The following is an 11,249-nucleotide window of genomic DNA, read 5'->3' as shown; positions in this document are numbered from 1 at the left end:
AAAAAAAAAAAAAGAAGTTCTGAACATTTTAGCTGATTAAAATATATCTGATCCTAGATCAGCGCTATAATGGATGTTGACTAAAAGTGCACCTAAATCCACGCCCATCTCTCTCTAACCGCTGATCCAAAATCAGATTAATGACATTCAGTTGACGACGTGACACAAGGGCTCCTGATTGGTCTAAATGTGAACTGTGGTATTATTGTTATTGTGTACAGGCCACCGTAGTGACATCAGGGGGGTATTCCATCAACATCGCTAAAGGGAAAATCCAGGTTTAGTCTGATAAATCTCGCGAGAGTTATCAAAAATAAGCCAGGATTTTCCTTTAGCGACGTTGATGGAATACCCCCCAGGTCAGGTGGGCAGGTTACGACGAGACAACAAGAGACCGGTATTGTAGAGCTTACAGAGCGAGTTAAAATAAAGACACTTACATTGAAATACAGAAGGACTCACGTGTATGTTTAATAGAATAACACGACATGGTGTCAGAAGTCCTGTAAGTGAGTGTTAAGAGTTAGATCGGCCGACAAGTGTCATTTGAGCTCGTGACGGTGAGAAGGGAGAAGAAAAGATGGATGCTAATGCTAACGCGGGAGCAGCTGCAGTCCAGAGAACGGCGCCAGTTTCAAGTGCTACGTTAGCAGACATTAGCAAGTCAAAAAACGATTCTTATGTGCCGTCACTTTAGCAACGACACAGTATTGTCAAGGGGAAAAGAAGGGGAGACGATTTTTTTATTGACAACGGAATTACATGCTGGAAAAACATGCAGCTAAAATTCAGGGAACATTTGGACAATAAGAGACACACGGGAGAAGTACGGGAAAACAGGGCTCATGTGGGTCTCATCAAAGGTAAGAGTTTGTTTTCTTTAACTCAGCTGATACTCAGCTGTTTACCGAATGCTCCATCTGACTGTGATTTTACTTCTGTAATGTGGTGGGTTGACATAATTCACGCACGGAACTATAGGTTGAGACTATTGTTCCGTCCGTAGTACCCAAGTTGTTTAGACTGTTCTATTTACTGCTTGAGTGTGTTGTTGACAATCGTTCATGTCCTTCATTAAACGTTTAGCTTTGTCATTTGATACGCCGCCTACGACTACCATCTCTCTGCACTACAGTAAACAGTTAATCAGTAACGTTAGCCGCTTTTGTGCTCATGTAGGCCTACTTCGTATTATATTATAGCTGATGATCTTTGTGTGTGTGTATGTGACTGTCAGTCACAAGTTAATATTCTGTATTTTTTTTATTTATTTTTTTGGCCATCCTCTAGTTTTGGCTGTGATTAGAAAAAAAAAAAAGAAAAACGTTGTTTTGAACACGCGTGCGCGTTTCATGCGCGTGCACGCGAAAAAATCACGCGCGATGCGCACGCGGTCACGGCCATCCGCCACCATTGTAAACATTCCTGGAGGAAACACTGAATCGCCTGGGGTAACTCGAGACCGTCCAGTGAATCTTCGCGTCACTGTACTTCAATCATTCTCCTGCGCTCGTGGGAGAGCGCTGGACCCCATCCCCCCTCATCTCTGCCTCTTTTTTCGGATCTTTCAAACCCCTCGTTTACCTACGAGTTCCCCACGAGGTTACGTGAGTACTGAACCACGCACATGCTTTTATTTAGGCTCGTGTAAACGAGTGAAGTGGCCATATCTGTTTCAAGGCCCCCCGCTCACAAGCAACGTCAGCTGCAACGGTAACACTGGTTAATGGACTGGGTTACAGAGTGCGTGTGTGTGTGTGTGGGCCCACCTTTTTATTTTACTTGATGATATATTGTACAATTGTGAATCCTTTGAGTTGACTTTGAGTTTATTGGAAACATTACATTTATTTCCTTGAAAGGAATTGGAATAGGCTTTGAGCCTATATTTTGTTATGTGATATTGTGATATTGTCTGTTGACATTGTATTGTGAATAATTGTCTATTGACTTTGTATAACATTATAATTGACTACCAACACTTTAAATTTAGCATTTAGTAAATAAATATATATCCTTTGGTATTTGCATTTAAAGCCACTGTGTTGTGTCATAAACAGGTAATAGGCAATTCATATGATATATTAAAACATAAAAACATTAAAAGGATTAAAAAGGAAGTCCTATTTAAAATACTTCCACATAGTTAATGGAGGCACCGATCGTCATAATTTGAATAGTTTATTATTACAGGTAATACCGCCACTTATTTAAAATAGAACTCAGGCCCCGCCCATATGGCAGGGGTTACATACAGTATAACAGCACTGGGACTTTTAACTATATGCATCACTCCGCCGCACAGGTGTTCTATTAAATGACCGTTAATTAGACAACATTAACGGTCGTTATCTATCAGATTATCGATGTGTGTTGGTTTCAAACAAAGATGGATATACTGTATTTCCAAATAATATAACATTTGAGTTAAATTATGAATGGTCATCAGAAGAGGGCGAATGTGTTTAGGTCTGAAAGCTCGCAGATGGAGCAATGTACTATCTTGTCAACTCGTCTGAATCGCATTCACACATTCACCACCAAAGCGACTGTCAACCGAGTCATATTTCACTGGTTGCACAATAAATCGAAACGTACAGCTAAATGTACACGATACAAAGTAGCTAGCCTGCGGATGTTTGAATACATTACTTGAGAAGTTACAAAGCCACTTTACCTAACTAGTTTGCAGTGTAGCTTTATGTTCATTCCATTCGATGTTCACACAAATGTAGCTGTGTTGTACCATTAGATGACGTCATTCTATCTATTTCTAGGCTTCCTGCCTAATCTTCCCATAATGCATTGCATCGTGCTTGCTGCTTAAGTCAGAGGCGCAAGCTCAATAAACAAACAAATCATAATCTGTAGTCGCTTATTACTGTTTACTAATAAATGGCGCTGCCAGCGGCCTCGCATCTACGACCGAATCACAGCCGTGCTGATGTTCAGTATAACAGCACTCCCTCTCGTGTGAGATGTGTTAAATAATGACCGTGTGTCACTAACGCAGCTCCACCTATGAGCGGCTGCAGCTCTGTACTTGTAGTATATTGCTATGTTTAGCATAGATCTGGGATTGATTGCTATTGCCTCCGTAGCATTACATCTTGACAATGTTATCATCGATCGACTAGTGTGGTCTGGTTGTCGTTGGGATGCTGAATAAAGATGCTCGTTGAACGTTGCTCCAGAGACCAGAGTATTATTATTATAAAGTGTATCTTGTAAGTTAGAGAGAACAACAAGACACAACACGGTGTCAGAAGATGTGACTTCTTCACAAATATAAGGAATTGCGAGGCACCGTCGATCTACGCAGAAACTTTGTGGAGAACTATAGTTAGCTATCGACCCTGTGCGACGTTCGTTCGTAGTAGCTAGCGAGTGAAAGCAAACCATGGAACAGTTCAAGCCTCCCGCGCCGCTCATGCTCTCTGGAAACGTGAGTGAGAATTGGCGTCGGTGGAAACAACCAGCGTTTCCTCTATATGCATTTATTCGTGGCGGGCCGCCACCAAAGAATTTCCTCCGCCACCAAATGATTCAGACAGTCCACTTTGATTCAGGCTGCGCAGAAAGGCAGCGAGTTATTATGACCGGAGAACAAAAAAAAAGCAGATTGAAGCTAGATTTAGGCCGCTTTTCGTTACGATTTTCGTTGCAAAGCTGGAGCGAAACAAAAAGCTAAATCGAGGAGGCGGTGGAGATACAAGCCGTTTCTACCATCAATCGTAATGGGAAATGTTAACTCCTTACCCAACAAATGTGACAACTGCCAATGAAAAGGGCTACCTGTAGGCAAAATCATTTTTCAGTTTTTTACATGTGCTTAAACTACAGATTGTAAGCTTTCAAATGATGCATCATACATTGAAATCGGAAACAAATTGAAGACGACATGAGTATTTGAAAGTTGCTACACCTGAAATCACTAAGCACAGAAAATCCCCATCAAAGATAATGAATCCCCATCAAACAACAAGAAACGAAGTCATTGTGTTATAGATTACACGAGGCACTCGTGATGCATCATTCAGTGTATCGGGGGTGCAGCCTGATGTGCTTCTCTGAGAGCTGGCTAAATGACAACATCGCCGACTCATGTGTGGAGATCGAACTATTCATAGCAATATGCGCGGGGCAAAAATAATCTATTGCTTCTAAAATCACCACGAACAGAACGGCGGAGGTACGGGTAAACAGGGCTCATGTTGGTGTCCTCAAAGGTAAGAGTTGGTTTTCTTTAACTCAGCTGATGCATTACCTTGCTGTTGTTGTTTACCGAATGCTCCATCTGACTGTCACACTGTGATTTTACTTGTGTAAACAGTTAATGAGTAACGTTAGCCGGTTCTGTGCGTGTACTCTCACGTAGGCCTACTTCGTATTGATCTTTCTGTGTGTGTGTGTGTGTGTGTGTGTGTAATGCGCGTTCCGCATGTTCCGCTGCAGCTGTAGGATATATTGGTATTTGATCACCTTCTATATAAAATCACCTGCTCGGCTTTAATGACTTAACCGCTATTTAAGAAATTATAATTGCTGCCACCCTCTATACTAGTTTTTGGTGAAACCACGTCTTTGTTTTGAGCGCCAGTGCGCGTTTTATGCGCGCGCGAAAGGTAACCGCTCCGCCACTAATGTGAAAAATCCTGGAGGAAACACTGCAACGTTTTGAACTCTATATGATTGCCGCTGGTGCAGGTGATAAAGATGAGTATGTGAAAATAGCCATCATGCTGCACACCATAGGAGAAGAGGCATTAGAGGTATATAATACATTCACCATTGATTTTGAAGACCCAGCATACGAGACAATGAAAGAGGTCATGGATGCATTTGAAGCATACTGTATCCCCAAAAAGAACATTGTTTTTGAACGTCACCAATTCTGGTCTCTCCACTCCCTCTTCTATGTCAGAGTTAGTGTCGACAAGTTTGTGACTGAACTCCGCCAGAATGGCAGAGACTGTGAGTTTGGTGCAGGTGAGAATGACACATTGAGAGACAAAATGGGGTTTAGCCTAACTGATCCTCGCATGAAAGAGAGACTATTGAGAGAGACAGACCTAACCCTGGACAGAGCACTAACCATATGCAGAGCTGCAGAAGCTGCCAAGTCACAGCTGCAAGCTATGGGGACAGGGCACGCAGACGCCCCAGTTCAAGCACTGTCCAGAGGAACTACTAACTACTCTGAGATGAGAAGAGGATACAGAAAACAAAGATCGTCAGGAAGAGCAAATGAGCAGACGGACAGCACAAACAAATGCGGGAAGTGTGGAGGGACACACCCGCCCCGCCAATGTCCTGCCTTCGGGACCACATGCCACAAATGCAACAAGAGAAACCATTGGTCCAAAGTGTGTGGCGCACCACAGCATGGGACAGTCACAGCAAGGGACGTCAGTCAACTTGAGAGCGAGGTAGATTCTTTATTTGTAGGCTCAGTGTTCTGTGTTAGGGTAGATAAGATCACGCAGCAGACAGACAACGCGTGGTACACCACAGTCAACCTCAGAGACACCCCGGTCAGATTCAAGCTGGACACGGGGGCGGAGGCGAACGTGCTTCCAATGTGCATTTTCGAGAAGATACGACTAGAGCCTACACAGACACTTCTCATTGCCTATGGAGGAGCACGCCTGAAACCGAAAGGAACAGTGACATTCACGTGTGAGACACCCAATAGAGCAAGAGCAAATCTAAAAATGTTTGTGACTGCACAGTCCACCACGCCCATCCTGGGCAGAGAAGCGTGCGAGACACTGCAGCTCGTGAGGAGAATAGAGACGCTTGCAGTCAAGGCACCAGCTACAAAATAGGAGCTGGTGGAGCGGTACGCATCAGTCTTCAGTGGCCTGGGTGAGTTCCCCGGTGTGCACCACATACACACAGACCCAAGTGTGGCCCCAGTCGTCCACGGATGCAGAAAGATCCCAGTCAGTGTCGTGGACAGACTGAAAACAACCCTGAAAGAGCTTGTAAAACAGGACGTCATAGCACCTGTGACAGACCCGACCGAGTGGGTGAATAGCCTCGTCATCACTGAGAAAAAGAACGGATCACTGAGGGTGTGTTTGGATCCTCGTGATCTGAATGAGGCAATCAAGAGGCAGCACTACTCGATACCAACCCCGGAGGAAGTCCAGAGCAAGCTCTCTGGGAAGTCATTATTCACGATCCTGGACGAGAAGGACGGATATTGGCAGGTGAGACTTGACGAGCCATCACCTGTGCTGTGCACATTCAGTACGCATTGGGGAAGATTCCGCTTTAAGAGACTTCCTTTTGGCATCAAGTCCGCCAGCGAAGTTTTTCAGCAGAAAAACTGTGAGGCTTTTGGAGACATCGAAGGAGTCCATATCATCGCAGACGATATGATAATCGCCGCCGCCACAGAAGAGGAACATGATGGCATCCTTCACAAGGTCATGGAGAGGGCACAGAGAGCCAACGTCAAGTTCAACAAGGAAAAAATCCAGTACAAAATCAACACCGTCAGATACATGGGCCACGTCATTACACCAGAGGGAGTGAAACCGGATGACACAAAGGTGACGGCCATCAACAACATGCCGCCACCAGAGGACAAGACAGGGCTGCAGAGGCTGTTGGGGATGACGAGGTATTTGGCTCAGTATATCCCTGATGAAGCTTCAGTGACTGCCCCGCTCAGACAGCTGCTGAGGAAAGATGCAGCTTGGCAGTGGAACCATGAACATGATGATGCTTTAAACAAGCTGAAGTCAGCCCTCACCAACGCCCCTGTGCTGAAGTTCTATGACCAAGCCATGCCTCTCACCATACAGGCTGACGCGTCAAAAGATGGACTGGGAGCTTGTCTTCTCCAGGAGGGGAGACCGCTGTGCTATGCCTCACGAGCTCTCACAGAAGCTGAGAGAAACTACGCCCAAATAGAGAAGGAGTTGCTGGCGATAGTGTTCGCAGCCAAACGCTTCCACCAGTATGTTTACGGCAACACTGTCACAGTCCAATCTGATCACAAGCCACTTGAAGTGATTTTTAAGAAACACCTGAGCAAAGCCCCAGCAACACTACAGCGCATGTTGCTCCAGCTTCAACGGTATGATTTGAAAATAACATACACGCCAGGAAAAGACATGCACGTCGCCGACACCCTTTCCCGCGCGTTTGTCCCTGAACAGGCCGACAGTGATAAAGAGGACCTCTTCGAGGAGAGAGTGATCCACACGATGGAGGCTACTGCTGCCATGAGCTCAGACATGCTCAAGATGCTCAAAGAAGCCACAGCAGCTGACGAGACACTACAGGCAGTGGCTGAGAGACACCGCAGCGGCTGGCCCCAAAGACGACGCAGTGTGCCCGCCAGTCTCTACCAATACTGGCCTCAGCGGCACATTGTCCACATCAGGGACGGACTACTGATGACCGGCGACAGAATTGTGATTCCTCAAGCCGCCAGACAGGTGATGCTAGAGAGACTACACCTCGCACATCAAGGTATCCAGAGGACAAAGGCACAGGCCCGACAAGTCGTGTACTGGCCGGGAAGGACTCGTGACATCGAGAACACAGTGGAGAGATGCTCTCCGTGTCAACAACTCCAACCACAGAACCAGAGAGAGCCCCTCATGTCACATGATATCCCTGAGCTACCATGGCTAAAGGTCGGGGCTGACATCTTTGAGCTCCAGGGCCAGTCATACCTTGTCGTGGTGGACTATCTGTCCAAGTACCCAGAGGTGCTCCATCTACCTGACAAGACCGCCCACACAGTCATCCGCAAGATGAAAGCACGCGAGGCACGGGATCCCAAAAGAGCTGGTAAGCGACCATGTTCCTTTTGCAAGTGCAGAGGGAGGGAGTTTGCAGCATCCTGGGGAATACAGCTCATTCACTCCAGCCCTGCATATCCTCAATCCAACGGTCTGGCAGAGAGGATGGTGAAGACGGTCAAACATGCACTCAAGAAAGCTTTGCAGACCAACATAGACCCCCACCTAGCCCTGCTAGCATTGAGAAACACTCCAATAACAGGCACAGATGTTTCCCCAGCTCAGGTGCTTATGGGAAGAGTACTACGAAGCACGCTGCCCTGCTCTACAGCTGTTCTACAGCCAGCTACCCCGAGAGGAGTTCATGCCAGCCTGAAAGATCTCCAAACCAGACAGGAGCACTACTACAACCGCAACTCACAGCCCTTACCTGAGTTTGCTCCTGGTGCAACGGTTCACATGGAAACGAGACGTGGATGGATGCCAGCCAGAGTCCTAAACCAACGAGAAGAGCCACGGTCATACAACGTGAGAAGCCCGTCTGGTGTTGTCTTCAGAAGGAACAGACGTCATCTCAGGCGTATTCATCCAAGTCTGCATCAAGAGCGAGATCCTGAGCCACTGGAGCAGCCTGCACCTGTGAGCCCGCTGGGAGGACCCCCAGAGTCACCGGATCATCCAGCTCAGCACCCGTCCTCCTGTGAGGGCAAGAGCTCCACTCCTACCTGCCGCACCAGAAGTGGCAGAGCTGTGGCGCTTCCGGCAAGGTACCAAGACTTTGAGATGGGCCAACGCTGAAGGTTGTGCTCCACCAGGGTTACGTACTGGTGACCTCTGACCCTTAGTTCAGATAGTTACTAGATGATAGTTGGACACATTTAGAAAGTGTGGTTTGTTTACAAGTTTGATTTTTACTCCAAGTGAAGTTCACAAGTTACTTGACAAGTTATAGTCAGGTCTGCACTGTTATTGTTTAGATCATATACATTAGTAGTGAGTACAGTTTTAAAGAAGAAGATCAATCCATCGACTGAAGCCATAAGGCCCAGTGACACTTATTGTCTGTTTCATCTTTTCAGAGACTAATTTTCAGTTGACCCAAGAGAGACTTTTAATGCTTAAAAGGGGGGATGTAGTATATTGCTATGTTTAGCATAGATCTGGGATTGATTGCTATTGCCTCCGTAGCATTACATCTTGACAATGTTATCATCGATCGACTAGTGTGGTCTGGTTGTCGTTGGGATGCTGAATAAAGATGCTCGTTGAACGTTGCTCCAGAGACCAGAGTTATTATTATTATTATAAAGTGTATCTTGTAAGTTAGAGAACAACAAGACACAACAGTACTGACCATTGTAGTCCTTGGGCCAAACCCCCAAATTGAACATTTCATTACCAAATTCTGGGCAAATCCTAGATGTGATTTTCTTATTCCTATACATCCCTAGATTATGTTTTGATATGATAGACCTTTTGGTTTGTTAGTAGTTATCACCTCGTAAAGGTACGGAGTGCTTTTTTCAAAACCGGAGTTTTGCCTAGAAAAGTCCCCTGCCATATCTTGCTCCCCTTCGTATGATTCGCGCCTAGCTGTGGTGTGGTTGTGATAGAGACATGAGCCCTTCCATGTTCTTTATGCGCCTGAGTCTCCTAAACACGTAGAGACCAACCCCGAGTCGATCAATGATTCCTACGATGAGCTGTGGTAACTTTACCGCACCTACCCCCTACCGATGAATGCCTAATTTTTGCGGTTTTCCGGAGGTATTGTGCGGTAGGTGCGGGAAAGTTACCATAGCTCAGCGTAGGAAGCTCTGATCGACTCAGGGTTGGTATCTACGTGTTCAGGAGACCCAGGCGCATAAAACTAACCTGGCTCATGTCTCTATCACAAGCACAGCCCGAGCTATGCGCGACTGACGCGAAGGGGAGCAGAATATGGCAGGGGACTTGTGGACCCGAATGCAGGACACTGAGGCGGAGTCAGATGAAAGGTCAAACCCATGGATGGGTACATTTATTGTTTTCTGAATTTGTATGTTTAAATATACAAATGATACATTATCTACTTAAAATATGCATTAATTTACATAGTTTTCCAGAATAAAAATCTAATCTGTAAAAACACATTTTAAAAAACGAATCTAAGCAAGCCTTTAGAATATGGATAATAACACATAGGCCTACTGTAAAGCCCTTTGAATTGCCCTTGTGGTATGAAATGTGCTATACAAATAAACTTGCCTTGCCTAAACCCTTTTTGAAGGTTTTGTTTATGTCCAGGTATCACACATCTTTGTGCATACATGTTCAGTGAGTGAGTCTGTAGCCTCTCGGTAGTTACATGTTCAGTGACTGTTGCTGGTGACCGCTAGGACCATAGGCAGATGCCTTGTTGGTAAGTAATTTGTTCAAAGTATTAAAACAAATAAAGTGTGTGTTCAAATGAATTTAGCTTCATTAGCCCCAGACAGATCCATATTTAGAGATAACAAAATTACCTCAGTTACCTCAGGTAACTTTAGCTAGCAAGCTAGTTTAGAGTTAGTGGTAAAGCGACCGTGGGTTCCCTGAAAGGCGCTATATGAATGCAAGTTATTATTATTATTATTAATAATAATAATATTATTATAACATTTTAGTTAGCTAGTTTAGCTAGCAAGTAGCCTGCTGTGTACCCAGCCTTGAGACAGATGTTTATATTGTAGTAATATTAGGGTAATTTTTTTTCATAGGGTGCCATTTGGACTTCATAACTTATATAAAGGACATATCTAACTTGCTGAAAAACATGGTGGTCGAGCTCAGGCACCTAAATTGTATTATATTTAGATATATTAACAACATAGGCAGGACATAGGACAGACATCATTGTTTAATTGTGTTTTCAGTGCATGATTGCTATTAAAATACTTTTTAAATAGGAATTCTTTATAATTATTATTCATAATAAATAACAATTGACTACACATGAAAAACTAATGGAATTAGTATTTGTCCAAATTTAGACAAAATACAACCTGATTTGTACTGGGGAGGGAAAAGGCACCCTATAAAAAATGACCCATTACATATTTTTTTGTTTATAATAAGGATGGTAATTTAATGTCAAACTAGATGTATTCCTCTATTTCAGAGACCCACATCATCAGCAGTAAGTTTGGGTTTAATGATGATCCAGGCGAATGCAGCAGCAACCTGCCAAAAAAGCGGGCCCGCATGGACTGCATCATCCACTGCTCTGATGATAATTCCAACCCAAACCTGGTGTCACCCCAAAACCTGGAGTCATGGAATACTTTGTTGAGGGCGGCAGAAATCCGAAAACATCTGCCAATTTTGGACTTAGCCAAAAACGTATGTGAGGGAGTTATTCCACCAGTGCGTTATCATCGCTGCTGCCGTAGTATTTTCACACTGAAAAAAACCCTGGATTCGATCACAAAGAAAAACAAAACTGCCTCTGACTCTAACCCTAACCCT

Source organism: Nansenia antarctica (assembly GCF_963989245.1).
Source record: "Nansenia antarctica genome assembly, chromosome: 6".
Classification (NCBI taxonomy): Eukaryota; Metazoa; Chordata; class Actinopteri; order Argentiniformes; family Microstomatidae; genus Nansenia; species Nansenia antarctica.
Note: the sequence above shows the minus strand (reverse complement) of the source record.